This window comes from Octopus sinensis, linkage group LG14 (genome assembly GCF_006345805.1).
Source record: "Octopus sinensis linkage group LG14, ASM634580v1, whole genome shotgun sequence".
NCBI lineage: Eukaryota > Metazoa > Mollusca > Cephalopoda > Octopoda > Octopodidae > Octopus > Octopus sinensis.
In genome coordinates, this window is record NC_043010.1 from 26,024,514 (window position 1) to 26,047,036 (window position 22,523).

At 37.2% G+C, this 22,523-nt stretch overlaps 1 protein-coding gene across 3 annotated transcripts in view; it reads left to right on the forward strand.

The window, feature by feature from the left end:
- Nucleotides 1-22,523, forward strand: part of LOC115218864 — a 66,623-nt gene continuing 44,100 nt past the window's right edge. For 2 of the 3 annotated variants that reach the window (XM_029788817.2, XM_029788818.2), the window contains exons 1-2: nt 1-239; nt 21,742-21,951. The gene's annotated coding sequence lies outside the window, so the exon portion shown is untranslated. The remainder of the gene's footprint in view (nt 240-21,741; nt 21,952-22,523) is intronic. The other variant, XM_029788816.2, reaches the window with a different exon arrangement.

The window sequence follows — 22,523 nt, forward strand, 5'->3', positions numbered from 1 at the left end:
TGATGACGTCACGCCAAAGCGGTGTCTTGTCACGTGACCGGTGTTAGATGATGGCCTCTACCACTGGCTACTATTTTTTTTCCCATTAGAAAGCAACTTCTTTCTGCTTTAAAAAAAAATATCCACGTTTATATTTTACTTTCTATTTGATCTTTACTTTTTCTATACTGTTGATATATTGAGATTATAACGTCAAACGGAATTACCTTCTTTTTTTCCACCTGTCTGCTGTTTTAATAGTGAGTTTTCATTTGTTAATTTCTGTTTCCCTTGCCTGCAGTAAAACGATCTTTCATAAATATACATCGTAGCAACACCCCTATATATATATATATAAATGTGTGTATGTATGTATATGTATTTCCCCTGTGTCCTATCTATTAAGTATTATTGTTCTTTCTCGCCTTTTTTTTTAAAAAAGAAGAAAAGAAAACGAAAATTTACTCTATCCTTATATTTTAATTCTTTAAAGTGAACAAATTTTTTTAGCTTCTACTTCTACCCATGCCATTAAAACGTTCCTTGGAACGATTTCAAAATAACAAATTGACACAACTCAAATACTGAATATCGGTCTCTATGTAAATTTACTTATATAGTAAGTGTTTATATGTATATATATATATAACATATACACAGATTTAGCATGCCTCTTACAACTACTATTGTTCCATATAGTTGTTGAATAAGTTGTAAGCCTGAAGTAAGGAGGTCAGAGCAATTTAACACACTATTTAATTTTATATATATATATATATTATGTATGTATCCTCAGGTTGAAATATACCTAGCCAACGCCTTCTATGTTACTTGTGTCAATGGTCCCACGTCTACAGCAATATTTACAATAGCCAACACTATGGAACATATGAAAGCCTTATATAAGTTGTACTTTTCCATTTTTATTTACTGTGTTACGTTGAATTTGTCGTGTCTGTTTGAATATTGTTGTTGCTTTCATTTTCGTAGAATTTTGTAACCGGGATTTCTGTGAAAGAAGAACAAAAGCCAATATAATTTAAAGGATACATACATATATATATATATATATATATATACATAATATATATGTATGTATATCAGTGTATTACTGGTACTTGTGTACTTGATTTTTTCAATCCTCAGCGGCGTGAAATTGAAAATCAATGGTAGTGGTACTCGATCTTAGTATCGTACAGTTTGTATCGATATAAATAAACCACCACCACCACCACTGGTTTCGTTAGCAACAATGTATCCACATTTTTCCTCTTTTGTATCCTGTAGTAACAAGTGAGCTGTTTCAGTTGCGATTGTGGGTTGGAAGATGTGATCCGTTTCTCCCTGCCATGACCTCAAGGTTATGGGCTCGTGTCCATAAAATGGAAAGAAGCGGGTGTAAAGGTCCGTTACCACAGACGCAAACAGAACTGAAAAATCGAAGACGCGCCAAAACATCTTTTAGCCAAACTTGTAACCCTCCCGAGACCACGTGGTTCGAACACAAAACGATAGATTTGAAGAAAAAATTTGGCTTTCTTCCAAATTTCTTTACTTCTCATCAACATGTTAAATGTATTTCTGTTTTTGGTTTGAAAGTAGCTTATTACCCACCTGTTCTCGAATGAAACTCGTGTTTCTGAGGATCCAAACGAGGGAGGGAACCCATCTCTCTACAGACACTCAACCTGCTGTATAACGAATCTGGTTAAAAGGCTACAACCAACATATGAATAAGCACACACTCACACACACACATAACGAGAGAGAGAGGTATTCAGAAAGTTTTGATCTTGACCATGAAATTATTGTATACTCGCTGTCAATATTATGTTCGACTCAAAACTTTCGGAACAAGTATATATATATATGCCATTATATAAATAGTGTTGTGTACAAATCATTGTCAGTTAATAAGCCACTTATAATATTTTGTTTCAAAATTAAATACGGCATTGTACTATACTAGCTGGAATTGTGAATTTATTTCCGTTCACCGATCTAACGGTCATATATTTTTCAAAGCATATCCTATCGTCTTTATACGTAAGATGAAGGAAGTACAGATAAGATAATATAGTCTCAGATACGCTGTCTGAAAACGAGATTTGAGTGGAGCCCTTTTGATCGTAGGGCTGGCTAATTCGGGAGTGAGTGTACCAAGCAACATAAACTAACAAGGCAACCAGGAAGTTTGAAATCTCTCCCAAATAACACTGCACCATCGTCATACGGAAAGGAAATAGCATATGAAATTGTGTTCCAGTCCCTCATTGCATAAGCTGGGATTGTCGCGTTTGAGTTTATCTTACATCTCACGGATGTTCTGGGATGCATAGTCAATGGTGTTTCTGTTTTCTCGCAGGGGTTTCGGGTCTTTCAAGTCTCGGCTTGCATTCCTGCGGCAGCAAACCACTGGTTTGTCCTCTTTATCCAAAGCCACGTAAAGCTGTCCCGGTCTTAACAACATACAGAACGAATGTAGTCACCCAGCAGAACGCTTCTCGCAGTCTTCTTTTTCTTTTATGAGCTGAGACAACTTATCAGATATTTCAACTCGGTTGTACCCCCAAACAACATCTGTTTATGACTAATGGAAGTAACTGGTTTCTTGTTTAAACAGAAACAAGCTATATGTGTGTGCTTATGTATATGTATAGACACACACAAAATACATGTAGTGTGTGTATATATCCACTTATATAAAATAATATAAGTATGTGTAAATTAGTTAATGGAAGTAACGGAGAGTTGGCTAGTGGCAGAAATATAAAACAGACAAAAGTATATCGGTTATCAAACAACATAAATGATATACATAAAAGTATATCAGATATCATACAACATTTATGAAATTATTTTCTCTCCGAGAGGAAATAAACAAATGCCTTGTGGAAATTGCAGTCAACTCCAAATGAAAAGGGGTTATAATCTCAAGAATCGGGAATTTCTGTGATATCGACATGCCATGAAGGAAAAGACAGTCTAAATTGTCTGATCTTTGAGTATGTGTTTTCTGTCACAATAAGCATCTCCAGATAACCAAGACTGTCTTTTGCGATGGTGATTCTTGTGATTATCTCCCCTTCTCATTTGGAGTTGAAAGCAGTTGTTTATTCTCTTGAAGGGAAGATAATTAAATCCAGAATTTATCTTTTATTTGATCTACCTTTATTTGTGTGTGTGTGTAATGTGCACACACACCCATATATTTATGTATAAAATATATACTTGTGTGTGTATTATCTGTTTGCTTCTTTTATGTTTATTTCCCATGGTAGCATGGTTAGATTAATATATTATTGAGGCATTGCTTTACAGCCAGATGCTCCTGCAGTCACTAATTGTTACTTGTTTTCCATATATGTGATATCTTACTGTACGTATTTTTGAAGGTGCGAAGGCCCTGGATGAAGCTATTGATAGGTGGAGATGATAGCAACATCACCTGTCATAGCTGAGCAGTTGAGTGTATGTTGAAATAAACATGTGTATATGTGTGTGTGTGTGTGTGTATATATATATATATATATATATATGCACACACACACATGATGTTTCCTTCTACCAAATCCACTCACAAGGCTTTTGCTAGGTTCAAGGCTGTAGTGGAAGACAATTGTCCTAAGTGCTGTACAGTGGAACACACTCATTATAGGTACAGGGATGGCTCTATGGTTAAGAACGTCACTTCCCAAGTCCCTAAGTACATGATCTTGAGATGAGTTCCACTGTACAGCATTTTGGCTAATTGTCTTCTACTACAGCCTTGTGAGTGGATTTGGTAGAAGGAAACATATATAAGTATGTGTGCATGTGCATATATACACACACACACACAGTATGTATTTAAAGTGTGTATAAATGTATTTTTTCATGTCATTTTGTGATGCATCAGGACATATTGTCAGTGAATGTATCTGTGGTCATTGCGTGTTTCAGTTTTTTCAACCATCAAATACTCCAACTTAGTCTCCAACTTGTATCTAAATAGCATTGCCTTCTTCAGAGTTCACATCTGATCCACAGCCCACCATGAAGCAATTCTTGCTACCTTGGTAACCAACATGATAACCTTCCATGTACCGACCCTCAGTGATGTCCAGCATGTTGCAGGCTCTGAAGTGGGAACATATTGCAAACCCTTTGCTTCCCACCTCAATAACATCATTCCTTGCTAACCACCCGTTGTTTCAACATAATTCCACCGATTCGGTACATTTTGGTCTTCTTCCATTTCTTCTGTCAGTACAGTCCCCTCAGGTAATGGAGAGTTCTGCTTCTCAGATCAACCCCATTTTCCAGCCTTACTGATGTTTAGGTGGCACTGTTGAAAACGTTGGTTGCTTTCCGAGGGTGATTTTCAGCTTCCAGTTTTGTACTCTTTTTCACACACATACATATGCGCATATACACTGAGATATGTATGAATATATGTACATATGATATGTATATATCTTAAATACATTATCATATACACACACATAGACATGTAAATACATGTTTATGTGTGTGTGATATAAATATAGACAACATAAATCCCTAATCATTTATATATATATATATATATATATATAAAATATATATATATATATATATATATAATATGTATAACAACTTTGACAAAAGGAATAGTTTTCTTCATTAGGTGGAGATACCTTCAGTGGCTGTTCTCACTGAATAGCCATTGCAGGTCCTGATTTTAGGACCTGATCTTGGTACCAATGGTAGCACCCCTCATCCAAGGTATTTAGAAAGTTACTGCAGACATGCTCTAGAGTCCCTCTCATCAAGCACAAAGGGCAATTTCATGACTCCACTCCACCCCAAAGGAACAAATTGGATGGACTCAGTAAGATGGTGTAAACTATTAGAATCAAGAATCTTATCTGGTGGGGTCCTACTTGATAAAGCTCTCATGTTATGAGACCTTGCGTTCTACTATTTGTTCCCATCATAACCAGGTTTCCTGGTCCACTCCTCTTCAGTCAACACCTGCACCTCATTTCAGATCAGTAACCTCCTGTTATTTGCTTGCACTTTGTCTTAGCAGGATGTTGTGCTGCTACTCCGACCAGGCCTTCTTGAAGTATTGCTTTCATCAGCACTCTACGACTTAAAAGTGACTTTGCAGCTCTCTACTGCTGTCCACTTTCATCCTATCCTGACCTCAATACCAACCTGAGAGACTTTAGGTTGCAGGTTTGTCAGTATTGTGGCACTTGCCCAGCACAGGTCACCCTCTAAATTCCTTCAGGTTGCTAGTGGAGCATGTCAACTTTTTATTCTGTCCTGACAGAATGACGTTTCTTGGGCTTTGAGGCAGTCTCAGCCATTTCCACAGCAACATGCTGTCTTTTCTTGCAAAGCTTTCAGCTGTAGACCTCATTATGCCAAGAATGGCAAGTGACCAAAGAATCCATTGAAAGAGGCCATGCTTAGTAAACTTAAGCCTTAACCCTTTTGCATTCGGATTATTCTGTCAAATGTAATGCTTATTTTATTCACATTGTATTGAAGTAATGATGTATTCTCATAGTTTTGAGATTTCAGTGATGTGATTGTTTCTTTTTCAAAAGGCATTGTAGGGTGTGTGAAAGCCTGGATTTGGCCAGTTTGAGCACAAAACAGAGCTTGATATGGCCGATATTAATGCTAAAGGGTTAAAGCATCCAGGTAGACCTGAAATGTTAACTGTGACTAGTCAGGCTCTGATTCTTAGTTTATTGCAGATAGATGTTGTGCTGTGAGGCTGCAGTCAAACACCTTCCCTAACTTTTAACTAGTTTCTCTTTAATGAATGGTATCTTTACACTATCAACCAAGAAACTGAGCTACTGTTGACACTCGTGTGTATGTGTGTGTCTTTCCTTTTGTTTGTATTTTATCTTCTCTCAAGACTACTCTCTGCTTTCCAGGCAGATTATTCAAACATTCAAAATTTTCATGACTCTATATAAGAATCAATAAATGTCATACATGAAACATTAGGCCCTTGAGTCACACTTTTTGTAAATGCATCGCATGCACATACACACACACACACACATCTTTTATCTATCTATTACTTGTTTCAGTCATTTGACTGTGGCCATGTTGGAGCACTGCCTTGAAAAGTTTTTAGTCGAACAAATTGAGCCCTGGACTTTTTTTTTTAACAAAGCCTAATACTCTTTCTGTTGGTCATTTTTGCTGAACTGCTAACTTACGGTTGGGGGGGGGGGACATAAACACACCAACACAAGTTGTCAAGCAGTAGTGGGACACACACAGAGCAAGCTTTTTTCAGTCTTCTGTTTACCAAATCCACTCACAAGGCTTTGGTTGCCTGAGGCTATATAGTAGAAGACACTTACCCAAAGTGCCATGCAGTGGAACTGAACCTAGAACCATGTGGATGGGAAGCAAGCTTCTAACCACATATCCACGCCTGCACTTTATATACGCACTCAAATATGTACATTTTCATGTATGTGTTTGTGTGTGTGATTAGTGACCGAGACATTTGGCAATATGCTATGCTTGAGAAGACCCATCAAGCCAAGTGAAATTGTAGTCGTGGCTGATGCTAGTGTCACATAACTGGCACCCATGCCAGTGGCGCATAAAAAGCACCTTTTGAGCATTGGGCCTCACAGAGGCAAAGTGGCTGAGCTCCTTTTGAGTGTTGGGCCTCGTGGAGGCAATGACCAAGAACTTTGGCACTGTGTCATGCTTGAGAAGAAGACGCATCAGTTCGAGCAAAACTGCAGTCGTGGCAGATACTGGTGTTGCACAAATGGCACCCGTACTGGTGGCACGTAAAAGCACCAATTTTACACTCGGAATGGTTGGTGTTAGGAAGGGCATCCAGCCATAGAAACCATGCCAAGTCAGACGGGTGTCTGGTGCAGCCTTCCAGCTAGCCAGCCCTGATTAAACTGTCCAACCCATGCCAGCATGGACAACGGATGTTAAATGATGATGATGACACACACACACACACACTCTAAATTATGTATATGTTTATACATATGTAATATATAATAATCTATAATATTTTTATGTATATGAATAACAAAAGAATAAGTGTTGCATAATCACTTAGGAAGTGATTATGTAATTCCTGTTCTTTTGTCATTTCATTTATCGATAAACATTACACTTGCTACTGACCTGATGGTTTTCAGTGAGCTACATTGAGTTCAGACAGTTGTTTATTAGTATTGCCATGGTGAAGCAAATCAATATATATATAAAATGTAAAAAGGAGATGAATGCTCAGGATGTTGTTCATCCATTTGTATCATGAAGATCTACATACGTTTTGACGGGTGCACTCCAAAATCTCATGAACCTCCTGAAGAGATTGGTGTACCATTATTTATCCTGCCGGACATTTTAGACTGCACCAGTCAAAACATATTTAGAGGACTTCATGATATGAATGGATTAACAACATCCCGAGCGTTCATCTTCATTTTATATTTTAATATTTTCTATTAAATAAGTGTCCTGCGACACTTAAAGCAACTTTTAGCTACACTGTAATTGTTCCCTTGGATTTCTATTAATTTAATATATATATACAATATTCTTGTGATGCTTTTTGGAGCTTTAATAATAATAAAGTATATATGTATGTATATATATATATATATATATATACTAAGCAATAAAGGGTTTAGCAACGAATTGCCTTACCACATACCGAATTTAGAAATAGCAGTCAAAGGGTTATAGCTATTTCTTCTACTAAAAAGGGAGATCTCAGTAAAAACAGCAATTGGAAGGCAGACACAAACAGGTAAGAGAGAATGAATTGACTGCAATCTATCATACATTTTTAAGTTATCTACGGACGTACGTTTCGAAATCAAGTTTTTAGGAAAGCATAAGAATTAAATATTAAATAATTCTATCTTACCGAAACTTCTTTTCTCTTCAGCGTAGAATACTATAATCATAAATGATTATATATTGAATTTTGAGATACTAGAAGGCACCAACTCAACTCAGTATCAGAGCGAGCTAGAATCCGCAACTAGTATCACCGAATTCAATTTGTGAATGAAACGATTGTGTCACCAGCCCCTTCCCACCCGCGTGTAGCCAAAACAAGATGCTGTGGTCATCTACTGAGATAAAATATGGTTATCCGTAATAATGAAGGGTGAAATTAATTAATTTGGAATAATTATCAATTACACCAAGTAGTCTTCGGCATGTAAAAGCCTCATTCGAGGAAAATTTAAGTAATACTAAGCAATAAAGGGTTTAGCAACGAATTGCCTTACCACATACCGAATTTAGAAATAGCAGTCAAAGGGTTATATATATATATATATATATATATATATATATATGCATGCACATATACGTTCATATGTGTATTTGTTTAACATCTGTTTTTCTATCATGGCACAGGTTGGGGAGAGATTTACTTGAAGTAGGATTTTATGGTTGGGTGCTCTTCCTGTTGCTCACTGTTACTCTTCTTTTAATGAGTGATTTTTCTTTTTGCATCTCGCAGGTTGCTGAAAAATGTAGAGTAGTTGGTTTTGATGTTGGTAAGGAATATAAACAGTGACAAACAAGGCCATATTGTGTCAATATTTTTATGCGTATGCACCCTCATGCATTCATGCATACACATATATGATGTGCTTCTGCTCAGTTGCCACCTAAGGCTAGCGTAGAACACACTTGCCCCACATGTGCAAAAGAACTGAACCTGAAACCAACTGGTTGTAAAGTGAACTTGTAAACCATGCAGCCACACCTGAGGCCATTATTTATGTATGTGTGTGTGAGAATGAAAGGCAGACTATGTGATGCCTGTGTGTAAACAGCCATACTTAACGACTGTGTCCACAGAGGACACGCAAAGGCTTGTAAGAAATGGAGCTAGTATGCTTTGCTGGAAGTGCAATGTTGGTGTGCATGTTTGACAGAGCATAAGTATCTTGAGAGAAAAGTTGGTCATAAGAGGTATCAGATGTATGTATGAGAGAGACAACTATGCTGGTATGGTCATGTGATAAATATGGATGAGGACAGCTGTGTAAAAAAAGTGCCGATCTCTAACTGTGGTGGGAACCTGTGGAAGAGTAGACCCAGGAAGATATGAGACAAGGTAGTGAAGCATGATCGTTGAATGTTGGGCCTCACAGAGGCGATGATAAATGTCCGAGCCTTTTGGCGATATGCTGTGCTTGAGTAGACTTGTCAAGCTAATTGAAATCATAGTGATGGTCATTGGAGGTGTCATGCAAATGGCACTTGTGGAATTGTAATCGTAACCATTGCTGGTAACATGATCTTCGAATGTTGGATGTTACGGAGGCGATGACAAGAGACTGCAACCATTTGCAATATGCTGTGCTGAGAAAACTTGTTAAGCCAAGTGAAACTAGTTGTGACTGTTGCTGGTTAACCCAAGTGAAATCGTAGTCAAGGCCATTGTTGATGTCAATGTAAATGGTATCCATGAAATTGTAGTCATGGCTGTTGCCAGTGTCATGTGCTAGTGGTACATAAAAAGCATCCATTACACTCTCGGAGTGGTTGGCGTTAGGAAGGACGACAAGCTGTAGAAACTGTGCCAAATCAGATTGGAACCTGGTTCTACTTTCTGGCTTACCAGTTCCAGTCTAACCCATGCCAGCATGGAAAGTGGATGTTAAATGACGATGATGATGATGGTGGGAAAGGATCTTCAGACTTTTGGCCTCACAGAGGAAATGACAAGGGACCGAGACTTCTGGCAGTTTGCTGTGGTTGAGAAGAGACATCAGGCTAAGTAAAAATGTGGCCATCCATACATACAGGCAAGTCCTCTACATCCCTCTCTCAGCTGAGAGGATCTTGCCATGAAGGCTTGCAGGTGCTGGTACCACATAAAACACTCATGGCGGTACCACATAAAAGCACCCATGCTGGTACCACGTAAAAAGCACCCAGTACACTCTGTGAAGTGGTTGGCATTAGGAAGAGTATCCAACCGTAGAAACCATGTTAAGGTAAGACAATTGGAACCTTGCCAGCTCTCCAGCTGACCAGCTCTTGTCAAAGCATTCAACCCATGCCAGCATGGAAAAAAAGATGTCGATGATGATATTTAAATACTTATAGGCAAGACATTCCAGGCATGTCAAAGAGAGCCTGTACAAACAGCAATGGATGCAAAACAGTTCCCGAAAGGTCACCCCTCAAAATTATTTCCTTTGAGAAATAATTGGGCTGCAATTTCCTGACTTAGTATTTCTGAAGACATTTTGTAGTCCCACTCCTAGTTTTCCAACTATTCCAACGCTGCACTGTTTGCAACATATCATACCTATTTCTTTATTACCCACAAGGGGCTAAACATAGAGGGGACAAACAAGGACAGACATAGGTATTAAGTCGATTACATCGACCCCAGTGCGTAACTGGTACTTAATTTATCGACCCCGAAAGGATGAAAGGCAAAGTCGACCTCAGCGGAATTTGAACTCACAACGTAATGGCAGCCGAAATACCGCTAAGCATTTTGCCCGACATGCTAACGTTTCTGCCAGCTCGCCGCCTTACCACCATCAACTTTATTATCTTCACAATGTCAAGAGACATCACATCACATGTCTGAATGGTTGAGCAGCTGTTTCAACATCCTGTAATAATTCTATAGAAGCCGTGTGAGGTGGAAGCTTCCTGGACAGAGAAGCCATGCTATGTGTTGTTTAGTAAGTAATTTCCTTCCAAGTCCATGGTCAGTTTCCCTCTAATAATTCATTCCACAATTTCATTTATATGTGAAATCAAAGGCATAAGGCATATTATGCTTTCTTTTAATCTTTTTGTTTTTGAATTTGCTATGTGCAAGGAAGTTTTGGGAAAGTGTCTGAAGTGATTTTCCAAAACCTGTTCACATGTTTTTAAGAGAATTGGGGCTTTTATTTTTTTATCTTTTACATGTTTCAGTCATGAAACTGCAACCATGCTGGAGCACTTCCTTGAAGAATTTTAGTTGAATCAACCCCAGTACTTTTTTTTTTTAAGCCTGGTACTTTTTCTGTCCATCTCTTTTGCTAAACTGCTAAGTTACGGAGATGTAGACACATTAACACCAGTTGTTAAGTGGTGGCAGGTGACAAATACAGACACACATATATACAATGGGCTTCTTTCAGTTTCCGTCTACGAAATCCACTTACAAAGCTTTGCTTGGCCTAATGCTATAGAAGACACTTGCCCAAGGCGCCCCACACTGGGACTGATCCTGGAACTGTGTGGTTGGTAAGCAAACTTCTTACCACACAACCACACTTGTACCTCTATGGCTGATATATTACATCTTCATTGATGATGATGAGGTTATCAATCAATGGTTGCCATTTCTTCATGTTGAGCTGTAGTGTTGAAGAACTGATCTGGTTGGTTTACTTTTAACCCTTTAGCATTTAGATTATTCTCAAAATGAAATCAAATCACAGTCAAATGGAAATTGTAGTTGTGGTCCCCGTGTTGGTGGCACGTAAAAAGCACCATCCAATTGTGGTTTATGCCAACCCCCTCTGGCCCCTGTGCCGGTGGCATGTAAAAAACACCCACTACACTCACGGAGTGGTTGGTATTAGGAAAGGCATCTAGCTGTAGAAACCTTGCCAGATCAGACTGGTGCCTGGTGCAGCTTCCTGGCTTTCCAGACCCCAGTTGAACCGTGCAACTCATGCCAGCATGGAAAACAGATGTTAAACAATGATGATGATGTAATGCTTATATATTCACATTGTTTTGAATTAATCATGCATTATCTTGTAGCTTTGAGATTTCAATTGACTGACTCTATATTTTTTAGATTAACATTGTTGGGTAGGTGTGAGAGGCTGAATCTGGCCAGTTTGAACATAAAACAAAAAGAATAGTTTGGTTGGATCCGGCCAGTTTAAATGCTAAAGGCTTAAATTGTCCATTCAAAATTTAATTTATCATTTTGGTAAGTCTGCTCTCTGTGAGCTATTTCTTTGGAATAACACCCCTATTTTGTAATGTACTGAGGGGAATTCTTTTGCTTACAAGTTTTTAGGATTGATTGTTAAATTTTCTATAGGTTTGGTTGTTTTTTTTTCTAGTCTCTTGATTTTTTGGGAGTGGCAATTTGTTTTCAATTTTTAGGAATGTCCTTTTTAAATTAGATTTTTCACTGTCCTTGAGTTTTTCATTTAAGCAATTTCAAATCTTTGTTCTTTGTCTCATAAAACTTTTCTGTCTCTGGGAATTAAATTTTTGTATGTGTCGATCTTCCTTTCTGGGACAAGTTTAATGCATATGGCTTGCACTATTGACATAGATTGCTCGAAATTTTTGTTATTATTTTTGCATTGAGGAGTTTTTGTGCTAGTTTGGTTTAAGCATCTCATTTTGAATCAAATTCCAGTTAGCTTTGTGGAAGTTAAAAAATAGGATAGTGATCTGGAGCTTTGTGTGGGGTGAATATCTCTAGTTTTCATTAGACCGTGCATTCTTAGTTCTGTTATTTTATATTTTACATGACTTGAGTTTCTTATCATTTGTGAAACAGAGATCCAAAATGTTCTTGGTTGGGGGCACAGTATTACATATCCCAAGAACAGCATTTTTGAAAGGTCAAGTAGAAATTTTGCTTGTCTTTGTTGTTGCAGTGACATACCTAAAAGAATATAGCTTTTGGGTCATTTGGCATTGATGGAGTTGATGTCTTTCACTAGAAGCAAACTGGAGTCGGTCTAGTTTGCTGAAAAGCTCTTCTATCTTTCTGAAGCTATCCTAAGGTCCTGCCATCATATTTTAAAGCATCTGGCGGAGAAATGCTGTGTATATGTTTATAAGTACATAGTTGCTTTATGTGGAATTATAGTGTATCTCAAACTGTGTTTAAGTGTGACAGCATGATTGTGTTAAATTTTTACAAATGCACCTCATGGCAACTTCTTCATGGTTTCTTCCTTGTCATGAGGAAATTTAGTGTATAGTAATCCCTCTGCTATCGCAGTTGTTCTGTTCCCAAACCCCCCATGATAGGTGAAAATCTTTTTTTAATTCTTTTATTTGTTTGTCATTTGACTGTGGCTATGCTAGAGCACCGCCTTTAGTCGAGCAAATCAACCCCAGGACTTATTCTTTGTAAGCCTAGTACTTATTCTATTGGCCTCTTTTGCCAAACCACTAAGTGACGGGGACGTAAACACACCAGCATCAGTTGTCAAACGATGTTGGGGAGACAAACACAGACACACAAACATTATATATATATATATATATATATATATGTGTGTGTGTGTGACGGGCTTCTTTCAGTTTTCGTCTACCAAATCCAATCACAAGGCTTTGGTCGGCCAGAGGTTATAGTAGAAGACACCTGCCCAAGGTGCCATGCAATGGGACTGAACCCGGAACTATGTACTTACCACACAGCCACTCCTGCATACTGCATATTTAAAAAAAATATTTTTATAATTTGTATATATTTTATTATAAATGCAAAACAACAGAGAAATCGGCATAAGCTTAAATAATAAACCGCAATACGGCAAGAGAATACTGTATATACATATACACAGACACTCATATACACACACACACACACATATATCTCTATATATAAAACTGAAATGCGTTTTTACCACTTGGATCGCTTTCAATGCCACTACATCCCGTCCGATTCACTCCAAAATTTACAGGGACATGTAGAATGAGGTGACGATGCCCGTGGGCTACCTTAGAAATCCCTATCTTGAAAGGTGTGGTTGCTAGGGGCCATCTTCCTCACTCACACTATTTCCTCCTTTCCCTCTCTTACTCCCCTTCATTTATAACTTTGAGAAGTCCACTCCCGTTATTTAATGTATTCCCCTCAACTCCCTTTCACTTTCCCTTTATAAGTTTGTCAGGCGGCATTCTTTGATGTATCTGCGTTCATAGAGAGAATTATCATCGCTACCAACAACACACAATCATGAGAACAAATATTATGAATCAGATATTCATTGCGTTCATTTATATATGTGTGTGTGTTCGATATATAAATATGTATATATAATAAGTGTATATATCTGTATTTATGTATATTAAACTTTTTAATACTTTTTGATAGTTATATATATTTTTAAACAAATTATAAATATAATTTAATAATTTTTATTTTAAATTTAAATAATTTAAATTTTTCAATTTTATATATTTTCTATATTATATTTTTATTTTTATGTTTTTGTTTTGTTTTTTTGCCTATTAGTGGTTTTATCTCTAATTTAATTTATATATATATATATAATTTGTATATATAATGCGTGCACACACACACACACACACACACACACACATATATATATATATATAATGTGTGCATTATGTGGTCGGTCGGTTCAGCTGAAAATATGCACACCTATGAACCCTTTCGTTACTATATTTCTGACCAAAATACACCCCTTTTGTGTTTCAATTAATTTCTAACATAATCATAAAGTTAGTCTGGTTTCATTAAACAACTATAACTTTTTTATTTATCAATATATTAATGTGATTTTTGGAAGATAATTTAATGAAATGTTCTCAACCAATTCTATACTATAATTTTTGTCACAAAGTGACTCTAATTGCAGGTAGATACAGGTAAATTCAACAAAATATAAAATTATTAAAATTTTGTTCAAACATCGCTAAAGAAAATGGGTTATTAGCTAATATTCAATTGGGTATACAACAAAATTTTACGATAGAATTTGTTATTCTGGGTAACTTTCTGATACCCATAATAATATTTATGGCAAAATAGTCTTAATTTCATTTAAGGTTGTGGGAAAGCACTAACTATCCTTTCTTTCGCTTTGTTTACATTTAGCGTAACGGTTCGTTTCCGCCGTAATGATTTCAAATAGGCTCATTCGAAAAAGTAAAAAGAAATAGTCTAAGGCTTTACTCTCCTGGGAAAGTCTGTGGCTTGGTCCAGTTTCTTCAGAAAAATCACCGAAAGAAACAGTTTTTCAATTTTCACTCCATTCAGGTGCCAATTCATTTTCTTTATCGCAGTCAGAGCTCTCGGATTCACTGTTTTCACTTTCGGAAAATGAAACATCAGATTCATTATCAAATACCACGTGCTTTTTTTTTTTCAGTCATAGAGTTAGATTTATCAAGGTCTTCAGTAGAAAATCCTTCGAATTCTGACTCGCTGCTTGATATGATGAAATTCGTATCCATTTTTTGTCAGAATTACAAAGTTTGAAAACACAATAGGAGCAAATTTTGGAAAAAAATCTCCCAAAATTCACGGAATTAAAATTACACTTCGATCGTTGTACAAAACTGTAGATGAACTGTTTACGAAGTATAATCACGTGTTTTCACGAATGTAATAAAGAGATTTGCTATGATATTCTCATTTAAATATGAATACGGGCGGGTTTGGTCACATTAACCAAAATTTTTTTTCGGGCGGCTTTGGGCGGTTTGGTAATGAAAGGGTTAAAAGTGCTGGCAAGTTTGCATGACAACTATTTTTTTTCCTCATATGAAAGGCGTGACCTCTAGGACAAAATTCCTCATCTTATAAAATGTGGCCCCAGTAGACCCGAATGAAATCGGGTTATATTAACCAAAAGGTGAAAAGGGGTATAAATGGGGCTGGAAGGGGATTAAAATTTAAAGGAGCGAGTGTTTAGGAATTCTCTGTTACATCAAGCTAAAAAATTGCGCCAGCCTTTTAATCTTCAATGTGTTGCCGTCCATGATGAAGAGGTTTTGAATGCTTGCCATGGTGAGTCTACTGTCGTGAGAAAGAATCACTTCAAAACTTGGTGTTTACGAATTTTCTTTTACATCAAGTTCAAAATTTTACGCCAGCCGTTAAACTGTCAATACGTTGCTGTCCGTCGTTAAGAAATGCCAGTCATGGTGACTCTACTATCCTCAGATTCTATCCCTTCAAACTTTGCTTTCCAATATTTCATTATTTTTATTCAGCTCGCAAGTTTGTCTGTCCCTTTTAAATGTTAGCGTTTTGCTGTCTGCCTTGAAGCAGACCTTTCTGTTGCCACTGCCTGATATTTATGATTGATCTTTCTAAATATTTTATTTCTCAACTTACTCAAGATCTTTTGTTGTTTATAAATAGGAGAGAGATAGATAAAGATAGAGAGTAAGAGAAAGCGAGGGAGAGTCCGAGAGAAAAGAAAAGTAAGAGAGTGGGAAAGTGAGAGAGAAACAAAGAGGGAGAATCATCATCATCATCGTTTAACGTCCGTTTTCCGTCCTAGCACGGGTTGGTCAGTTTGACCGGGGTCTGGGAAGCCAGGAGGCTGCACCAGGCTCCAGTATGATCTGGCAGTGTTTCTACAGGTGGATGACCTTCCTAACGCCAACCACTCTGTGAGTGTAGTGGGTGCTTTTTTTGTGCCGCCGGCACAGGTGCCAGGGGGGCTCGCAGCAGCAACGATCGGTTGGTGCTTTTCACGTGCCACTGGCACAGAAGCCAGTCAAGGCGGCGCTGCAATCGGCCATGTTCGGATGGTGCTTTTTACGTGCTGAAAGGAAGCAACAGAAAGTAACAACCACACTCTTACCCGCGCGTAGAGCAGGTCACCTTCAGCTAGTATATATATACATATAAACGTGCGAGCATGACGGATTTCTTTTAAGTTTCTGTTTACCAAATCCACTCACAAGGCTTTGGGGCTATAGTAGAAGACATTTGTCCAAGGTGTCACGCAGTCGTTATATTAAACCCAGAACCAAGTGGTTTTGGAGCAAACTTCTTAGTACACAGCCATGCTTCTGCCTCTGTGTGTGTGTGTGTGTGTGCATATTACACACACACACATACATACATACGCACGCTCATATGTATGTTAGCCATTATTGTCCCTGACTATGCCTAACTTAATAACACCACCTATCATAGTCCACTCATGTAAGGAGAATTTTGCCGAAAAGAAGGGCGTGTATGTGTATGCATCATAAGAACATGCTATAAAGGCGACACAGTGTCTTATCCTGCATATGGTACTTTAAGAAATTGCTTCTCTTTTCAACTTTGCGAGAGTTTAACCCTGCTTCATTTTTCACAGTGTATACATACAATCCATCAAATGGATTTTTATTAAACAAGAAATAATAAATCAATCAATAAAATTAATCCGATTTTCCACATAAATTAACGATTATTTCACATGTAACCTAAGTTTCTTCTTTCAGTTTCCTTTGATTATTCTGTTTCACTTTCGTTCAGTCCACCTTCTTTCACTTTGTTGTTCGCCATTACACATAAATAGATTCAAGGTAGCAGTCCTCAACCTTATTTTTCCGTGACGGTCTGAGTTCGTGCCAAACAATTTTCCCACGGACTTGGGGATCACGCGCATAACAAACCACAAAGTGTATATTATGTAATATATATTTATTACATCGATCATCCATCCATCCACTGCAGAAACACCCTGCAGATTGCGGTAATCAATAAAATTTGTAAATTTTTTCTTTGTGTGTGGCCCACTACCAAATGATCCACTGTTTGGTTTATAGGGATCCGTGGCTTTATAGGGGGCGCGTTTGTCTTTAGGAGGCGGTGAGGTAACGTAATTAACATACTAAATTCTACCTATAGTAGTAATTATATTATATATGATAAAACTAGTAATGGATGTTAAAATAAAATGAGCTCTCGTCGGGCACAGGCAAGTCACTAACTTGCTATGTATAAAGTAAATTTACAACTTTTAAATTTTTTTATCATTTCACTGTTAAAAGCTTATACAATCCATGTTAGTTTAATCGTGTTTACCCCACTCACCATTTAGGTGGGCGCTAGGTATTACAACAATTTAAAACTTTTGTTAAGCTGGTGTTTGTTTGGTACATGGTTTTGGTTCACTTTAAACAGGAAGTTGGTATCAAAAAGATTAAAGGTATTTTGTTGCTACTTCTAGCAGTTCAATCGAATGTAGAGATTAATCATGAATGAGCAAATTGGGGCCTGTGGGGTTTTTTGAATGTCAAGCTTGACGAAAAATTACTTCGAAATTTTTTTTTTTAGTTGTAAGGTCTGTTTGATCACTGAGTTATGTCTCATGCAGCCCACTTCTCGAAAAAAGGTTACCCAAGCAACCTTGGTACTTCTTCATTTCTAGGGGTCCCATGAAAATAAAAATGAAATGTTTTTACCTGTTTGAATATGTTTGTTTATCTTGTCCAAAGTGAAGATACAGTTACCTCCTTAACTGGGTCAATGAAAATTATTGGTTGTCGGGGGCGCTGAAAATTAAATTGATGAAGGTAGTGTTTGGTAATGCCGAGATAGCTCATGGACTGTTGTTTCTGCTAAAACATTTATGTTGCACTATATCTAACTGGTACTGTGTTTATTTTTACCATTCACGATATAGTAATTAATCATTTAATTTTTTTTTATTGAAAGACACTAGATCCTTACTTTCATTTTTTCTAGAAAAAAAAGAAACGTTCTCGAAATAAAAACATCATTAAATTTTTGACAAGGCAAGAACTTTTACCTTCCTGGGTCCTCAGAAATATAGTAGTGTCTAAAATTTTCTGAAACCAATGTTTGATAGGGTGTTTGAAAGTAAAGAATACGTGCACCCGGTTTTGGGTTAGGGTTTTTGTTATGCCGAAAACGGGTGGTGTATGTCGTCTTTACCTCCGCCCAACAAATGTTTCAGGAGAAAAAAAAAAAGAAACAAACTTGAGGCAACCGACTCCTAGAAGTCCAATTATTGCCTTCAAAGCTAACAAACCCACAAATGTTCGAAATTTCCAATAAAATACATAGAAATTAAATGGAGTTTACAAAGACTACAGAGATGGGACAGAAAAGTTATGCAGAGAAAAGGTTAGGGGTGAAAGGCGTTAAAAAATGTAAGGGGACAAGTTACAAATGATTAAAAGCAAATAATTTACATGGAATAAATAAAAACGAAAGGAAAATTAGTCCTTCTTTCGATTTACCATTGCAACGTGAAAGCGGAAGTTTTTCGTTAGCAATCAGTATCAAAAAGTTGAAATTTCGAAAAAGAAAGTTAAGTTATAATTTCTGTATTTTGAAATGCAGAATACCCCGAAAAATATTTCGCAAAGTAGTTAAAAACGAAAAATTTGAGATGAAACAAAATCGTAATTTATGTTTAGGGAAAGCCTACGAATCCAACAAAAACAAACCCAAAGTGGTGACACCTATTTGATGTGTCCGTCCAGGCATAGCTGAGTGGGGACAATATTTTCACTTACATTTGGTAGTTACAAACCAAAAAGAATGCCAAAAAAGTTAATAATAAAATACAGTAATTAAATCAAAATACATAAAAATTATTTTAATATCATATTTCTGTTGAAACACATTACCATTGTTTCAATTTTTTAAATAATGAAGAATTTACTAAAATAATTTAGTCATTATTAAGTTGGTGTTTGGAACCAAATAACATAAAATTTTGTTAGATTAAAAATTTATGTCACTTTAAAACAGGAAGTTTGTGTCACAGAACCAGAGGTGGGTTCAGGTAGGTCTGTATCAAAAGGATTAAATACTCTCTTGTGTTGATTAGGTTACTCCACTGCCTGTTCAGGGTACTCCTCTTCTTCAATTTTTATATTGCACGTTTGGATGACCTCTACTCAACTCCCGACGTCTAGACTTCTCCCTCTATATCTACGTATTGGACTAGTCTACTTCATCGTCTGGGGGCGTCCACACAACACCTCCCCCTTTTGAGTTTTTTAAACCAGAATTTATCAATTTTATTTCCTCGGTGAGAAACTGGCATATCATTTTCTCTTGGCATTAATTTCCATCAATTCTGTAGGTTTTCTCACATTTTAAAAATCTTATTTATGAACCTATCATTTCCCAATTTCAATTTAATTTCTTCCAGTGTTTTGTCAAAAATAGAACAAATTTTTCTGGAAAACATCAAATCTGTAGGTGACCTACCCGACTGCAAAAACTTTGTCATATTTGTATCTTCAAGGATTTCCCGTCTGGTCTTCCTTAAGGCTCTCTTGAATGTGTCGACGAATCTTTCTGCTAAACCATTTGACCTTGGATGGTATGGCGGAGTTAACACATGCTTCATCTGAACCGACTTACAGAACCTTTCGAACTCCTTCGCCGTGAATTGTGTACCATTATCTGATACAATCGTACCTGGCACTCCATAATGTTGTCTTTTCATTATAAATCCTCATGTGCTCTTTATATTAATATTCTAGAAACCTCTGTGAGGTGCTCCATGATCATTTTTTTTTTTTCGTAGTTTCATCTCATCTCTCATTTGATCAGTCCTTCCTCTGGTCCAGGCTCATTCATGTCATATACATATGTCTTCTGTTGCATTATTGTTATCCTTTTCAATGTTTGTACACCAATTTCGGTCAGGCAGGATATGGAATCCTTCTCATTTGTGATGGCTCACTTTTACAAGAGACAAACACTTCTTCCTCACCAAACAGGTTATTCCTCTTCACAAAGTGCTAAGCCTTTCTAGATTGACTCCTCACACAGAGCATTTCCTCTTTACATTAGGTTTAACCCTCCTTACTCTCTTAGTCTTTTCCAGTTGTTTTCTTTAAGTTTTGTTTTTCAAACAAGTTTGTCAGTTTTCTTAGGTATCTGTATATTCCCTGACTTCATAAGTAATTGGAATAATACTGCTGGGAGGAAGAAACTTTTATTGATTTAGTTCCTGCTGTTATTAGTGTTCTTTGTTTTTCTAGATGACTCTCATCTCTGTCAGTCGAGTATGGCTGTAGTCTAATGACTGAAACCAGTAAAAGACAGAAGTCATATGTTTGTGTGTATCCTTTCCTTGACATCATGTAATGGTTGTAAATAGGCAAGCAATGTTGTTTTCTGGTCTTCCATGGAAAATAAAAATGTCTGATCTTGGGGAGATATTACCTTACTTGAAAACTGGTGAAAGTAGTCAAAAGAAAGAGCATCCAGTCATAGAAAATTTTCCTCAATAAATTCTGCCTGACTCAGCCAAGTGTAGAAAAGTGGATGTAAGATGATGATGACAATTTGAAGTGATTGAATGACAGCTGCTCTGTTATCTAATCTTGCAGCGACAGATGCTTGGTTGAAGACTGCTCAGTAGACATGTTAGGTACCAGTCATTATCTGTGTCAATTCATTACTCTTCTTTCAGAAATCTACCATGTACTTTTAGTCAAGCAAATGATTATTGATTTCAAATTTAGGCACAAGACCAGCAATTTCAGGAGAGGGGTCTAGTTGATTACATCAAACCCCAGTGTTTAACTGGTACTTATTTTATTGATCCCAGAAGGATGAAAGGCAAAGTTGACCTTGGCGGAATTTGAACTCAGAACATGAAGACAGACGAAATACTGCTAAGCATTTTGCCTGGTGTGCTAATGTTTCTGCCAGCTTAAAGCAAATAAATATTAGGGCAGCGAGCAGGCAGAATCGTTAGCACGCCAGGCAGATTGCTTAGCGGTATTTTGTCTGCCATTACGTTCTGAGTTCAAACACCTCCGAGGTCGACTTTGCCTTTCATCCTTTTGGGGTCGATTAAATAAGTACCAGTTTCGCACTGGGGTCGGTGTAATCAACTTAAACCCTGTTTAGCCCCCTGTGGGCAATAAAGAAATAAATATTAACAGTAAAAATTGACTTTAAAAATAAAAAAAAAGTATGTGATGCTATTGAATTTAGTTTTCCAAACTTCTGTTTATCATTTTCTTTCATGTGTATGTGTTATTAATTATTTTTATTTGTTTATTTTGCAGGTCTTTTTTTTTTTCAATTTCCGGAAACTGCCAATTACACAAATTGGTCTGTCTTTCTTCCTTCCCTTTTTCTCTCCCTTTCTCTTTCTTGGAGAACAGATCGGATTTGTGTAACTAAAAGAATTTGTCTTGAGAGATACCACAAGAACGAAAACAAAAAAAGTCCTCATAAAGATTGCTGAAGCAGTCGGTGGCTGTGTTGGTGTCCAGGTAAGTGATCTAAATTGAACAGTGGCGAACCTACCTGAATGTCACATGTATTGCAAGTACATGTGGCATTTGGTTACATTCACACCCATCCATTTATATTTTATTGACAGAGATCTTCATTTTTCCATCCTTGCATAGGTCAAGATGTGAAGGTGCGTGACCTAGTGGTTAGGGTGTTGCACTGACAATCGCTAAATCATAGGTTCAATTCCCAGATTGGGCTGCACATTGGTGTTCTTGAGTAAAACATTTTGTTTCATGTTGCTCTGTAGGCAGGACAGTGACAGGTGCTCTGGTGCATTGGTAGAGATGCTTTGTGGTATATCTTCTGGCTCTCAGTATTCTGAGTTCAAATCCCACCTGCCTGGAGAAGGCAACAGGAAACCACTCCAGTATTAATGCCAAATCTAGTCATGGCAGCCAAAGTTCCAGTAATCTGCTTAATGGTAGCAGGGGAGAGTGTGGGCACCCCCAGGTCATATAGAGAGTGCTAGAGAAGGCTCACATGCACAGGGCCTGCCCATGGGCAAACCATGAGGTGCGATATGAACATTTAACGTGGTTTTATAGTC